The sequence below is a fragment of the Equus caballus genome, chromosome 3, assembly GCF_041296265.1.
Source record: "Equus caballus isolate H_3958 breed thoroughbred chromosome 3, TB-T2T, whole genome shotgun sequence".
Classification (NCBI taxonomy): Eukaryota; Metazoa; Chordata; class Mammalia; order Perissodactyla; family Equidae; genus Equus; species Equus caballus.
Window position 1 is genome coordinate 112,222,798 of NC_091686.1, and position 16,914 is coordinate 112,239,711.

Sequence of the window (16,914 nt, forward strand, 5' to 3'; positions counted from 1 at the left end):
TCACTAATCATTAGGGAAATGCAAATCAAAACCACAATAAGATATCTTCTCACAACTGTTAGAATGGGTATTATCAAAAAGGCAGGAGATAACAAGTGTTCTTGAGGATATAGAGAAAAGGGAAACCTAGTGCATTGTTGGTGGGAATGTAAATTCGTGCAACCATTATGGGAAACAGTATGGAGATTCCACAAAAAATTAAAACTAGAGCTACCATATTATCCAGCAATCCCACTTTTGAGTATATAGCTTAAAGAAATGAAATCACTGTCTTGAAGAGATATCTGTACCCCCATGTTTATTGCAGCATTATTCACAATAACGAATGCATGGAAACAACCTAAGTATCCGTCAACAGATGAATAGATAAAGAAAATGTAAGACACACATATATATATACACAATGAAATATTATGCAACAACATGTGTGGACCTTGAGGGCATTATAAGTCAGGCAGAGAAAGACAATTGCTCTATAATCTCTCTTATACGTGGAATCTAAAAAAAAAAAAAAACAAACCCATAGAAACAGAGAGTAGAATGATGGTTGCTAGGGATTGAGGGGTGGGGAAGTGGGAAGATGTTGGTCAAAGAGTGCAAACTTCCAGTTATAAGATGAAGACATTCTGGGGATCTAATACTCAGCATGATGACTATAATTAACAATGCTGTATTATATACTTGAAAGTTGCTAAGAGAGTAAATCTTAATTGTTCTCACTGCAAAAAAAAATTGTAATCATGTGAAGTGATGGTTGTGTTAAATAGCCTTCTCATGGTAATCATTTCACAATATACATAGTGTCAAATTATCACATTGTACACCTTAAACTTACACAATGTGATATGCCAATCACATCTCAATAAAGCTGGAAAAGAAAACAAAGAATGCAGCCCTGCTGACACCTTGATTTCAGACTTGTAAGACTCAGCAGAGAAATCAGCCGAGCCCACTGGACTTCTGACCTACACAACTGTGAGATAATACATTTGTGTTGCTTTCAGCCACTTAATTTCTGGCCATTTGTTTTGGAAACATTAACCAATATAGGGTCCAAACATGAAAGCAGGAATCACTCTTAGTATTTCAAACAAAACAAACTGTATGCTTAGACACTAGGACCCCCTTATCCACAGTTTTGCATTCCACTGTTTCAGTTAGCTGGGGTCAACCATGGTTTAAAAGTATTAAATGGAAAATTCCAGAAATAAAAAATTTGTGAGTTTTAAATTGTGCACTGTTCTGAGTAGCATGATGAAATCTTGTCCCATCCTGCCCTATCCCGCCCAGAACACTATGTCACAATGCCTATGTCATTCGTCTCACTTCATCTCATCGCATAGGCATTGTATCATCTCACATCACGAGGAGAAGAGGGGTGAGTACAGTTCAATAAGATATTTTGAGAGAGAGAGACCACATTCACATAACTTTTATTACAATATATTGTTATAATTGTTCTATTTTATTATTAGTTATTTGTGTTAATCCCTTACTGTGCCTAATTTATAATTAAACTTTATCATAGGTGTGTATGTATAGGAAAAAAACACAGTGTATATAGGGTTTGGTACTATCCTTGGTTTCAGGCGTCCACTGAGGATCCTGGAACGTATCCCCTGCAGATAAGGGGGGACTACCATACTTGGTTACCCTCTCACTGGAAGAGCTGAAAAGCCAAAGAGGAGACAGTGAGGAAAACTCAGAGATTGGCAATAGCAGGAAACAAGTAGCGCCCGTAGGCTGTAGGAACAAAGGGAGGAGGTTGGAGAACTGGAACCATGGGAAGGATAAACAGATGGAACCTGGAACTAGGGTGCAGATGCCGCTGTTGCCGGAGACATGACATTTGGCAGAGAAAGAGAAAGGTGACTTCCCATTGAACAATCGCACAGAAAGCCAGCTGGCATGGGAACCCTGGAGCTGGAGCCTACACTGGAGAGCAGAGCAAGGGTGGGGTGTGCGGGGGTGAAGTGGGGGTGGGAGACAGAGCTCAAGTCAATAGCTCTAGGATTGAAATAATATCTTCCTGATGGGTAGATGGGATGAAGTTTAATTCTGTATTACAGATCATTTTTTCTTGGTATATTTTAGGGCTACGTTATTAGGTCATAGTAGGTTACAGTTATTATATTTTTGAGGTAAACTAAGACATTCCTATGATGTAGCGATCTTCTTTAATTCTAATATTGCTTTTGGCCTTAAAGTCTATTTTTTCCCTGATATCACAAAAAAGCACTTAAAAAAAAATATTCCTGGTATATAGTTTCCTATCTTTTCCCTTTTAACCTGTGTTATTTGATTTTAGCTGTGCTCATATACAACATTTGGCCAGATTTTTAAAAATTCTTATCTAAAAGGCTTTATATTTTAATTGATGAATATAGTCATTTACACTCATTGTGATTGCTGATGTATTTGGTTTAATTTCTACCTCTTATTTGATATTTTTTATTTGTTCTGCTATTTTTATTTTTTTCTGTCTTGACTTCTTCTGGTTTGAAAGTCTTTCACCTTGTTTCTTTTATTCCTACTTGTTACCCATCATATTTTAACATGCGTATCTAGCTTAAAGCCCAAAATTAATCAAATTTGTCCTGAACATTACAAGGGTGCTAGAGATACCTTAATTCTGATAACCTGCCTCTGACCTTACTTGCTATTATTTTCTAGTATTTTATTTCTATCTTGCTTTTTTATAATCTATTTTAAATATTTGATAACATTTGTAAGCTATTAAGACGGAATAATATACTGAACACCATGACGCCACCACCAAATGCACGGTTTAAGCATTACCCTTAAATTATGTGCTTCTCCTTTATCTCATCCCCCTTCATTCCTTCCTGAGGGGGAAACATTATTTTGAATTTTGTTTTTATTAAATTTCTATTTATTAAAAAATCTGTTTAATTGTAGCAGCAACAGAAAACTTAAATAGGTTAAAGTTGTTAAGCAAATTTTGTTAAACAAGTTTAAGGTGTTTAAGAATGTTATGGTCTCTTATGGGACTTACTTTTTTTAACTCAACCTTACATTTCCAAGAAACATATTGTTGTATGTAGCTGCATTTCATCCCTGTTCACTGCTATATAATATTCAATGGTGTAGAATACCATAATTTTTTATCCATTCCCTTGCTGAATGATATTTTCCCCATTTTTTCTATTATGAACAGTGCTGCTGTGAGTGGAGCCTGCAGATCTATGAAACTCATGATTATCTTTTAAGGCAATTGAGCCTCATTGAGGAACTAGCTAACCAATACAAGTAGAGATATTGCTAAGATAACACACATTGTCTGATGTGCAAGAGAGGAAGTACATTATATGATATTGTAAACAATAGTTCATAATGTAAACATCAAATATGGATTTAACCAAAATTGTGATATAACAGGTATGTTGGGAGGATGGGGATGGAACGCGTGTGTTGATGTGTATGCATATGTGTGTGCGTGTTGCTTACAAGGGTAAAATACCCTTCTTCCAAAATAGGAAATTGTGAAAGAAACTGATAATTGCCCATAAATATATGTTCTTTTCTTCCATAGTAAGAGAATTTTAGCTGATAGCATGGCTGCCCAGGGTAAAGCCCAGAGTTCCCAGCCTCCCTGTGGGAGCCATGACAAAAGTTCTGCACATTGGTATTGATATGTACATTTTCTGGGTTGTGCCCTTAAGGGGAAAGAAATGCTCTTGCCTTTCCCTTCTCCCTGTCTCATTGGATGAAATGTGGTCATGATCGCCAGCCATCTGGGATCAGATGAATAAGGGTCTTTCCAACTTGACGCTCTGCCATTTATAAGAGAAAAATAAGCTGCTATTTTAAGGCACTGCCATTTTAGTCTCTGTCACAGTACCCAAACCTATATCCTAGCTCAGAAACCAAAAGATAATGTCTGAAGCTGAACAAATAAGGAATGAGTGCTATAAGGATGTTATTTAGAAATATTGAATTAAATACCAGAAGAAATAGCTGAAAGACTTGAAAGATGTCGCCACCAGGAATCTTGAATTTATAGAGAAAGGTGGAGTAGGGGACCACTATTTGTCCTTTTAAATTGTATATGCATTATTTCTGTTAAATTACATTAAAAATAAGTCTTTCTCACACACAGACACACACAAATTTATAATTTGTGATTGCTGTCACCTTGAATGAAATATGTGTTCACACAGGAGATTGTGATTTAAGGTATTAGAGAAAACAGATATCAAGAGTCTTATCTGAAACCACACAACCGCTGACAAAAGTTTGATCAATGACATCGCTCTCATATTTGTAATCCCATAGCGTAAATATATTATAAGATTAGAGGATAGTTTCAAAACAACCAAACTCCTACATGACAGTCAAGAAATTTGAAAAGAAAAACAAAAGGACATTTACGCCACATCAGGTGTAAATGAAGCAATTACTGCCAAGGACATTGTAAAGCTGTAAACCCATCTTCCTGAAGTGTGATCATGATTTAAGAAAAATGCATGTGATCCACTTGTGACATGGACTGAAAAATGCTGCACTAGCCTCGGCAATGGCATAAGAGATGATACTGTTAACAAGAGAGTTTGCTGATGTCACTGTTTGCAAATTCCAGGGCTAGTCTTGATTTTACTTAAAAACATGCCTAATGGATCCACAGATTTTTATGAGCTTTTAGATAAAATACACATTTAGGAGTTCAAAAATTATCAAGGCAATGTGGACCAATGAATTGGTATTTGGGTCAGAGAAAGAGAATCTGAGAAACTTGCAATATTAGATTTGGAAGGGCCCCTAGAGGTCATTTCCTGCAACTGTCTCACCTTTTATGAGGAAAGAGAGGTCTAGTGACCTTCCTGAGTGGCCCAGAGACACTCTGTGACTTACAGGCACTTCTTCCAGATGAAGGGAGCAAAACACAGAAGCCACAGAGGGATAAGAGGACAAAGTAAAGAAAGAGGAGAAGACCATACTTGTCTCTCTCTCTCTGTATAGACCCTTGGTCCATGAGTCAGGCTTCATCTTAGATGGGGTTGGACAGAGGGGGTAAGGTGGGGAAGAGGAAGAAGATTGAAATTGGGTGGGAGATTGAAGTTGGGATTTTAAAAAGACTGAGCTGAAAGTGAGCCACAGAGAGCTCAATGTGATTGCTCTTGTAACTGAAAGTGGTTTAAAAGACATGCAGCGCGCTTGAAATGTGCTCTGAGGAAAGAAAGAAGGGAGGTCTAACCGGGAGTGGTTGATTTCAGTGATGGGGCAAAAATAAAATGCCTCCTCATTGTACCTCAATGAGTGAAACCTGTTCAATAGGTGATATTTGTCTACACCCCATCTCACTTGTACACCTCTTGGAGAACACTGAGCAGTTGATCCTGGCTTTCACAGAAATAAGCAGGACAAGAGGAGAGAGAGTAGTAAAGTTGAGTTCAGTTTGCTGGTGTTGAGTTTGAGGGACTCAGGGAACATCCGAGAGCAAGTGATGAGAAGGGAGTGTATTCTGACTTTCTTGTGTAAGTCTGAAGCTTAGGAGAAAGATCTGGAATGGAGATAGAATTTGTGAGACATTACATTTTAGATGGTAATTGAAATAACGAGAAGTGATGATGTTTTCCAGGGAGAAGAGAGAAGGGAAGAGGCTGAAGGTAGAGGCCTGGGGGATACAGACATTCAAAGGACAAGTTGAGAAAGAGGAGCCCACAAAGGGAGATGGGAAGGCGTGGCCAGAGATAGAAGGAAAATTGGAAAAACAAATGTCATGGAAGTTAAGGAAAGAGAGCGTTTTAAGAAGGAGGAGTTGTCAATAATGTCAAATGAAGCAAAGAAGTCAAAACTGAAGGCTAGAACTATCCTTCACACTTAGTAAAACAGAAATCATTTGTAATCTTGGTAAGAGAATTGGAGAGAAGTGATGCGGCTGGAGACATCAATACTGAAGATTATATATATACTTATTCTATGATGAGAGTCTTGCGCAGGTTTGAAGCTGCTAGGAAGGGACTTTAGACAGGAAGAGGTTACATAGAAAGTAAGAAGGATTGTAGGAGATGGTATAAAATCCCTGGAAAGGCAGAATGAGATGGGGTTAGGAGCCCAAGGAAGGGATTGACCTTAAATAGTGGGAGGAACGTCTCTACTTAAAACAGGAAAGGGGGAAAGAATGGGTGTAGAGGTATCATGAATACAGTTTAATAAGCTATTAGAAAAACGGATGCATTGGGGCCTCATTATCAGAGGGATGACATCAATATCAAAGGTGGCAACCCCCATGAACTGTGATCTGGCCCAATATTCCAGGCAATGCTGTGTTCAGTCCCTGGGTGGCACAGCTTAAGTGGGAGATGGACCACCTGGAGGGTGTGGTTAGAGAAGGTAAGCCCTGATGATAGTGGCTGAAAATTATCGAACAACAGGGAAGCATTAGCCTGGAGAAATGCAGACTTGGCAGAGAAGTAATCATGGTCTTTAAATATCTGCAAGAGAGATCAGGTTTATTCTGTTTTGGTATTAGAAGGCAGATGTGGGCAATGAGAGGAAGTGATAGGGGACAAATGTTTTTGATAATATAGTGTGACTTGAATTTAAGTATGGACTGACTTTTGTTAAGGAATATTAGGAAAAGTGGTTCATGGGGAAATAGCTGCCTCACAGAGCTTTCCCAGAGAGTTTAGGACTACATAAATGTTTCATTCAAAAAGTATTGAGTTTTCATCATGTGCCAGATATCCTGGGCTCTGGCCAGACAATCTGAATCAGGCAATTAGCCTGGAATCCAGTGTGGGAAACAGACATATAAAAAGATACTTATAATACAGCCAGCTGCACTTGGCATACCACACATCATTCTAGAAGACAGTCATAGCTATTAATACAATATTAATGTGTTCTATTTATTTATTCATATATTTCATCACAAACACAATTAAGAATCTCATTCTTCTGAGATACAACATTTTATGAGCTCAGTGACAGAACTCTTTAAAGAAAATATAGTTGTCCATAACTAATATTAGGTTTTAAAAGGTAGAAGTAGACACGTCAAAAGTTTCTATTCAGCTCCTAGGAGAGGATCAGAAAGAGCACAGGTGCCCTGTATCCAAAATAATTCACTAAGTTAAAAAGGAGATGGAGTAATGGATGTCTAGAAATGCACAAAGGTTGTCTAAATACTCCCTGACCACCTGTCGCCTATTTGTGTCAATATTTATAAGCTAACAGATGAGGCATTCATGTGATGCCTGCATGTTCATTGGTTAAATGCTTGGGAGAAACCAGGCCCAAGTGGATCAGGGACACTCATGTAAGAGTTTTATGTAATGTATCTGAGTTTAGTGCAGAGACAACAACAGATACCTGTGAACTTGAGATCAGAGTGCAGGGGTTCCTAACCCAGGTGTGGGTGTGGGGTACGGAAGGAAGGGGAGTGGTCATGGGAATTAACAACGGCATGGAATGGAACCAGCCCAATGGATGGAAAGGAGACTCCAGCCAAGGCAGACCACAAAAATAAAGTCACACATGGATGAACTGACGTGGGGTGTGTGTATATGTGTGTATGTGCATGCCCTCACACAATGAGCAGTTCAGAAGTGCTTCAGAGCAAAGATGTGAGGTGGTGCCAGTGGTGGGATAGAGAAAAAGGACTTTTGCTCAAGGCTGAAAAAGTTGAGAGGAGCATGGAGACATCAAAGAGTGCTAGACTGGAATCATGGAGAACAGTGGGAGCCTGTGGCCAGCATCCCGGAAGAGGTACCATGTGCCTGTATTACTGCAATGGGCCCAGCATGGGGGAAGAAGATGCCTTTGAGACATCCCTAAGACTTGGTCTGGAAGTTGATATAGGATTTTCCATCTGCAGTAGAGGAAAGAGCCTTGATCAGAGATTTGGGAAATAAATATGGATACCTATGTCCTCTGCGAGCACGTGTGTGCCTTTGGTAAACCCGTTCTTGTGGTGGGCCTCAGTTTTCACATCTGCAAAATGGGGCAGTGAAAGAGATGATGGCAAAGCTTCCTTCAAGCACAACAGTTCATGATTCTCTTGTTTTCAGGCCAGGATGAGCAGAGAATAATGATGTTGTCATTCATACATTCAAGAAATATTTGAGACTGATGAGGTGGCAGACAGTGTGCTACAATAAGCATTTTCCTTCCTTCAGTGGGGAGGATTAGGTCCTGGTCCCCAGAACAAGTTTGTTGGCCTCCCTGCTGGAGAGGAGATTTTCACCTTCATTCTTATTCTCCTAAGAACCAGGCCCATTAAGCATGATTAAAAACAGGTCTTATCTGGAATTGAAGCTGGTGCTCTGAGATGAAAATCCAAGGTACCGTGGACCAAATTTCTTGTAAGGTTACAAAAACTCGCAGGATGCTGGCCTTGCTCTACATAGGTCTGTGCTCATAGTGAGGTATTAAGACTCATCATTTATCTTCATTGTGGTAATTTGTTCTTTTATTAAAAAATTTTTGGATGTGCACTTTTTACCTTACTTTACTCTTAGAAAGCTGGTAGTTTTGACAAATTCACAAAATGTGTTTCTAATTCCATTCTGTTTCTATGCATTCCAGTAATTCTCACATTATTTCTGGAAGATTAGCAGACACACAGTTGTAGTGACATAATTAGTATTCAGAGGAGATAATAATGTCAAGGGATTTTGTTGCTCTTAGAACCTAAACGAAAATTCAAGGATGGTGAAAGTTGGATTTGTGATAATTTCTTGGCATAAATTGGGCGCTTGTTCAAAAAAGTTTTAATGCCATAAATGAGATTGTTTTATGCAAATGTGTTGGATGAATCACTTAGAAGAAAGTAGATTTTTTTTTCTTTGCTTTATCCATAGCCTCCTATCTGTAAGGGAAAAGCATTGCTCTTTCTGTAGAATTCCCTTTCTGCTATGAAATGGTTAATCCTGAGAACTGTTTCAGGCAATAAAACACTGACTGGAATCTTTCCGACAATACTTTCCTTCTTGATCTTTTTTTATGACTAATTGAAATGAAAGCCTTGGGAAGCTTAATGTTAAGGAAACACTCCGCACTCTGTGATGTGATTCTGTGAAGGGGGTGTCTGTGTGGTGGGGAGCTCTCTGCTCTGGAATTTTAAGTTAGAGACCTAACCAAAGAATCAATATTTCAATTAGATGTTGTAGTGGGTTTGGGATTACTGTTACTGTAGCTGGAAGATTACTCGGTCTTTTCTTGGGAGGGGTCATTACTGTGAGCTGTTTTTTATTTTCTTTTTAATCATAACTCTCAGAGTCTGTTTGCTCTGTCTGCATGAACCACTGAAGTGACTAGCTAGAAAAGAGTGAAAAATGTCCATTATTAGTACTTCCCTAAAGGCTGCTAACAGCATGCTCGTTAGTAGCCGCTTGAGAGAAAACAGCCATTATCTCTTATTTTGTAGAGTCCTGGGAGCAGTGACCCTTTGAGTTGGCAGGACCAGTTCCAAATACTCGTGCTTCACTGGTCACCTGGAGGCGTGGTTAGGGAGGAGGTGATGGGGGACACAGTGTGAGTGGGCCTCCAGGACGCTTCCCCCCCCGCCCCCCCGGATTCAGTCAACCAGAGTAGTTACCTCTTGATCTGTTTTATATATTGTTTTATGTGAAATTTTATTTGAAAAATGATTTTTTTATTCATAAACCATGAGCGAAAATGATGCTAAGTCAACCTTCCTGGGCTTTCTCACAGAGCATCATCCAGTTTCTATTGAACCATTTCTGGGGTAGGGCACTCATGACTTTGTCATTTTATGTAAAATCACCATCGGCACCACCTCCACCAAAATGGTTTACTTCTCAGGATTTGAAATATTTGGACCAAGTTCTTATCACCTGCCTTTGAAAGCTTTACCTCAGGGGGCCGGCCCAGTGGAGCAGTAGTTAAGTTTCTGAGCTCTACTTCAGTGACCTGGGATTCCCTGGTTCAGATCCTGGGTAAGGACCTACATACCACTCATCAAGCCATGCTGAGGCAGCATCCCACATAGAAGAACTAGAAGGACCTACAGCTAGGATATACAACTATGTACTGGGGCTTTGGGGAGAAAAAAAATAAAAAAGAGGAAGATTGGCAACAGATGTTAGCTCAGGGCTAATCTTCCTCACCAAAGAAAAGCATATCTAAGACCACATTGGCCATGACTTAAGGATTAAAAATAAAAAAAAGAAAACTTTACCTCATCAGAACCACATTTTGTCACCGGATGCTATTTCACAGTATGGCCAAGAATAGTTGTTATTACAATCCTGGGAATAAATGGAATGTCTTTCCCTCTTCCTTCTGATTTTCCAAAAGAGACTCAGCAACTCCATGAAGTGAGAATTCTTCCAGTCCTTTTTATCTGTGTTTCTCTCAACACTTGCAGCATTTTAATCTGAAATGTGTACCATATAATGTAGAACATGATCTGAAAGAGATATCCAGAAGTATTTATTCTTATTCAACAATCTTATGTTCCCAAACCATCGACTCCATCAGTACTGGTATTGCACCAGGATAGAGAAAGCAAAGAGTGTTGGCTAAGTTATAGAAAAGCATGTCTTTGTGTATGTTTTTCTTACCAGCTCTTTGAGAGCAGAGATTACATTTTCTCCCACTGTCTATCCGCAGCCTCTAGAGCACTGTGTAGCGCACAATAGGTACTGAACAAATGCAATTTGTTTAATCTGGAATCAGAACACCTGTGTTTGAATCTCTTCCAAGTCATTTACTGGCTGTTTGACCTTCAACAAAGCATTTCACTCCTCTGAGCTTCCACGTCCTCAAATGTAATTTAGTAGGAATAAGAATATTATCTCAGATTGTTGAAAGAATTGAATGAAAGACCATGAAACATTGTCAAAAGCCCGAGTGAAGAAATAAACAAATTATTTGAAGGATTTACAGTCTAAGCATTTATCAAGATATTTAAAACTTTGTCTTAGGATCAGATTAAATCATAAGACAGTCGTATACTTGCAACATATTATTTGGCCCCTCACAGACTCTCCTTTGTTAAATTATTTTTAATTAAAATTTTTAATTATTTCAATGTATACTGAAATAGACTATAACAAACAGTTATGAGGATATTACAATTGTATTTCCTGTAGAAATGTTGACAAGGAAAACATTGTACTGCAATGCTCCTAACTCTGTCTATACTCATTTAATGTTTAGTGCTATAAAAAGATTTAATTCTTTTAAAGGACTGGTATGTTTTGATATTTGAAAATGATATAACTATGTTACCATTTTTCCTTTGGCTGCTGGGAAGCTTAGAGCAAAATCTGAGGCTTAATTAGAGGAAATTCAATCACCAAAAACAACAATAAGGTAATTGATGTGGTCGTTCTTTTTGGCTTGTATTACATAGTCTTGATTTATTTTTTAACTTATACTTTTACCTATCCAGGAGTTGATCCACATTTGTGGGAGATATTTTTAAATTGTTTTATTGAATGTGTTTCTCAATTACTTGTGGAACAATTAACTAGAATGATAAATGAAATAGCTGGATATAAAATTACATTTAGTGAAATTTAAACATCTATGGTTGAAATGGCTAGTCCTGGCTCAACTTCTGAAAAATTCAGAACAAAGTTGACATGGACTCTAACAGATGTCTTATTGTTAGAATCTAGAATGAATTTCTGGCTAGCTATAAGATTGATTGAGTTGGACCAAGGAAAACAATTAGTGATAGATCCATGATTCATTAAAGGAAATTAGGGTGCTCTGCCCGCCTGATGAATTACAACCCACTATCACATTCTTAGAGATTAGGGCTCTAGAATAAGGTGTTAAATGTATGAGCTGTGGCTGGAAGAATGTGTATTTCATTGGCTCAGAGTGACAAAAGTTCAGGTGTCGATAACTTCCTTGTAGTGAGCACTGGGGGAGGAAGGGGAGGTGATATTCCATATCTAACTTCTCTTCCTCTCTAGGGATATTCCCATTATGTGTGTAGGTATGGTGGGATGCACACCTCACTCAACTCTGTGTGAAAGATGAAATCTGGGAGATTCTCATGGCATCTTATACTGGCCTAGGGCATGAGTCCCTGACTTAAGTTGATCTAATTTGAATGCAGTTTGAGACTTCAGTTTTATGATTTTAAGAAAAGAAACTCAGAATTTTTTGGATACTGAAGTATATAGAACTTTCACAGCCACAAAGTCCAGCAGAAAATAAATGTGCATACAAGGAGGTGGGAAGTGCTGAGAGAAAGGCAGAAAGTGAATCTAGAGCCCTGATCCTACAGTACCTGAACCCTAATCCATCTTTGAAATTACTAGTTATTGTTTAAATTGTTAGGTTTTATGTTGTTTGCCATCAAAGCACTCTAACTGGTATAACCCTCACCCCCAGGTATGATAGATCTGTGTATCTATGTATGAAGGTCTAGTAGATGCTGTCAATGGTTTAGAGGCTGTATCATATCCGTTATGCTCTACTGAGGAAATCATGAACATCAATGCTAGAAAATCCATTATAATTAGTATGGGAAAAAAGTGTAAAGTGAAAACAACATAGAGCCCGTGAAAATTATCGTAAGCTAAATAATACATCAAAACTTAGAGGAAGCACAGTTGTTGGAAAATGACTTACCACTGGATCCAAAAGAATATTTTAGGAATCATTTTTGAAATCTCAATAATGTCAAGAGAACATGGCCTCTTTGGGAGAACATAAACTGATATGAAAGCTAATAGGATGAGAAATATCACAGTATAAATTTGAAAGTCAAAAGGGTAAGATGTAGGGGCTGGCGTGGTGGTTTAGCAGTTGGATTCGCATGCTCTGCTTTGGCGGCCTGGGGTTGCCAGTTCGGATCCTGGGTGCAGACTTATGCACTGCTAATCAAGCCATGCTGTGGCAGGCGTCCCACATATAAAGTAGAGGAGGATGGACATGGATGTTAGCTCAGGGCCAATCTTCCTCAGCAAAAAGAGGAGGATTGGCAGCAGATATTAGCTCAGGGCTAATCTTCCTCAAAAAAAGAGAAAAGGATAAGATGTAAAGGCAACAAAATGGAATGAGGAGGTAGCTGAGTGAGGAAAAGGAGGATTGAAAGGAAGCTAATATTTCAATCAGAGTATTAAATCTGTATTTGAGGAAGTAAAGAGTAGATTGATCTTAGGAAATCAAATTAGTTATGTGGAAATTAAACTTCAGATGCATTCTGAGAGAGAGAGAGTGAGAAAGGTTATCTATAAATGGAGGAAAATATTTTTCTCTATTTAGTTAGGTGATAGGTAATTTTTTCTTCTTTTGTTTGTTAGTTTTTAAAAACATGTCTTCTTTAATGGATGCATTAAGTTTGAAAGAAAAAAATTTGCTTTTGAAATTGTGTTTTTAATATATATTCCACTCCTAAGTACCTACTCAACCCAATATCCCTTGGTATACAAAAAAACAAACAAACAAACAAACAAAAAACCCCAGGATAATCTTAATTTGCATAGGAAGGAACAATCAAAAGACTGCTACACCATGGTAATACAGATGTTGAAATTATCTAATAAAACTTTAATGCAACTATTGTAAAAATGCCTCAAGAATAATCACAAACACTGCTAAAATGAATAGAAGTATAGACAGTCTCACCAAAAGTGTAAGGTGAAAAGAAGAAGCAAATGAAAATTTTGGAACTGAGAAGCACAAAAACAAAAGTAAAAAAAATTACCTAGATGGGCTCAATAGCAAAATAAATATAATGGAGGAGAAAGTGAATGAACTTGAAGATAGATCAATAGAAAGTATCCATTCTGAACATTATAGGCGGATAATACGAAAAGATCTACTGTTCCTGTCTTTAGAGTTCAAGGAGGAGAGGAGAAAGAGTACAATGCTGATAAAATGTTTGAAGAAATGTGACTGAAAACTTCCCAAAGTTGACAACAGAAGCAAATCTATACATTTAAAAAGAGTAGTAAAGCCAAAGAGGGTAAACCCAAAGAAATCTATGCCCAGACATATCATAATAAAATTGATGAAAACTAAAAATAGAGAAAAAAAATGGAAAGCAGCTGGAGAAAATGGATACTCTACTTGGGATGAGAACAATGATTCAAACGGTAGCAGATTTCTCATTAGAAACCAGAGGGTCCAGAAGGAAGTGACACAACATTTTTAAACTGCTAAACATAAAATGAAATTCTATATCCAGTGAAAATATCCTTCAGCAATTAAGATGAAATAAAGCCATGCTCAGATGAAGGATGTCTAAAAGAATTTGTTCCCAGCAGAACTGCTTTAAAAGAATTGCTACAGGAAATTTCTTTAGACAGAAAGAAAATGATTGCAGAGAGAAACTTGGAGCATCAGGAATAAAGGAAGTACAACAGAAGTTGAAAATATCTGGGTTTATCTGTAATATTTTTATCTATAATAAAAATTATAGACTATCCTTCTCCTCTTGGGTTATTTGAATTGTTTGTTGGTTTAAAGCAAAAATTATAACACTGTCTGATAGGGTATTCAATGTAAATAGATGTAATACGTAAGCCAACAGCATCATAACAGGAAGAGGGTAAAAGGATTTTTATGGTGGTAAAGTTTATACATTCCACATGAATTGATAAAATATTAATTTCAATTAAACTGTTTAAAGTTAAGTATATATATTGTAATACCTAAAGAAACCTAAAAATGCATACAAAGAGATATTTGAAAACACAATAGATAAATTAAAATAGAATACTAAAAATATTCATATAATCCAAAAGAAGGCAGAAAGTGGGAAATAGAGAAAATGAAAAAGAGGAAAAAAACAGAAACAAATAATAAAATGGAAATATTAAACCCAAACATATAAATACTTGCATTAATTGTAAATGGCCTAAACACACCAAGTAAAAGACAGAGATTGTCAGGATGGATTCAAAAGCAGTAGTCAACTATATGATGTCTATGAGAAACTCACTTTAAATATAATGATATAGATATGCTAAGTGTATGTGGAAAGGAGTATAAGGATGGAAAAATATATACCATGCAAACACTAATCAAAAGTGGAGTAGCTATATTTATATCAAAGTAGACTTTTGAGCAAAGAAAATTTTCAGAGATAAATAAGGACATTACATAATGATAAAAGTGCCAATTTGTCAAGAAGACATAGCAATCTTGAATATGCATGCGTCAAAGAAGAGAGCTTCACAATATGCACAGCAACAATCATCAGAATGGAAAGGAGAAATAGATACTTCTATAGTTATAGTTAGAGACTTAAAAACTCCTTTCTCTATAATTGATATAAGTACAGAGAAAAATTTTCAAGTCTATAGAACTGAACACCAGCACCAACCAACTGGATCTAATTGACATTCATAAAATACTTGACCCAACATCAGCAGCTACACCCTTCTTTCCAATTGCACATGGAATATTCCTCAAGATAGATCATAAGAGCTAAAAGAATTTGAATCTTATGTAGTATTTTCTTGGACCTTGATGAAATTAAAGTAGAAATGAATAACAGAAAGGCAACAGGCAAATCTCCAAAAACTATGGGTCAAAGAGGAAATTTTAAGAGAAATTAGAAAATATATTGCACAGAATGAAAATGAAAACAGAACATATCAAAATTTCTGGGATACAGGTAAGCAGTGCTGAAAGGAAACTTTATAGCATTAAATGCTTTTAGAAAAGTCTTAAGTCAATGATCCAAGCTTCCACCTTAAAAAGAAGGTGGGAGAAGAAGAGAAAAAGAAACACAAACCAAGCAGAAGGAAGGAAATTATAAAGAACAGAAATCAATGAAATCAAAAAGAGAAAAACAGTAGAGAAAATTGACTATATGAGAACTGGTTCATTAAAAATATCATAAAGTTAATATAGCTCAAGCAAGCTTGAAAAAGAGAGACAGAGCGAGAGAGAAATAAATTACCAATACCAGAAAGAAAAAATAGGATATCACTTCGGACTCTGCAGACATTAAAACCACAAACAACTCTATACATATAAATGTGATAATTTAAATGAAATAGATCAATTTTTGAAAACCACAAGTTACTGAAACTCATTCTAATTGAAACAGATAATCTAAATAGCCCTATAACTATTACAGAAATTGAATTCATAGTTAAACATCTTCTGAAATAAAATCTTCAAGCCTGGATGATTTCATTGGCAGATTCTATCAAACATCTAAAGAATAAATAACCCCAATTTTAGACAATCTTTTCCAGAAAATAAAAGATGAGGAAATACTTTCCAACTCATTTTACAAGGCCAACATTACCCTACTACCAAAACCAGACAAACACAATACAAGAAAAGAAAATTACAGCCTAATATTCCTTATGAACCTATCACAAAAACCTTCAACAAAAATATTAGACAATGGAATTCATGACTAAATTGGGTATATCCTGAAAATGTAAAGCTGTTTCAATATTCAAAACTCAATCACTGTAACTATGATGGTTAATTTCACGTGTCAACTTCTTGACTGGACCATGGGTGCCCAGATATTTGGTCAAACTTATTCTCAGTATTTCTGTGAAGGTATTTTTGGATGAGATTAGCAGTTAAATCAGTAGACTGAGTAAAGCAGATTGCTCTCTGTAATGTGAGTGGGCCTCATCCAATCAGTTGAAGGCCTGAGTAGAACAAAAGGTTGGTCCTCTGCTGAATAAGAGAGAATTCTCCTGCCTGATGGTTTTTGATCTGGAACATTTGCTCTTCCTGTCTTATGGCCTTCAAACTGGAACACAAGCTCTTCCTGGTTCTACAGCAGTCTGCCAGCCTTCAGACTCAAGCTGGGACACTGGCTCTGCAGATTTTGGACTTGCTAGCTTCCATAATCACATAAGTCAGTTCCTTATTAAATCTCTTGTTTTATATATATATATGTATATATGATTGGCTCTATTTCTCTGGAGAACCTTGACTAATGCAGTAGTACACTATATTAACAACCTACAGAAGAAAACCACA

At 37.0% G+C, this 16,914-nt stretch overlaps 1 long non-coding RNA gene across 1 annotated transcript in view; it reads left to right on the plus strand.

Annotated features, from left to right (window-relative positions):
• The first annotated feature begins 1,325 nt into the window (after positions 1-1,325).
• The window catches only part of LOC111772718 (uncharacterized), a 54,283-nt gene continuing 38,694 nt past the window's right edge, over positions 1,326-16,914 (plus strand). The window contains exon 1 of the long non-coding RNA XR_011437184.1: positions 1,326-1,378. This is a non-coding gene — a long non-coding RNA (uncharacterized lncRNA). The remainder of the gene's footprint in view (positions 1,379-16,914) is intronic.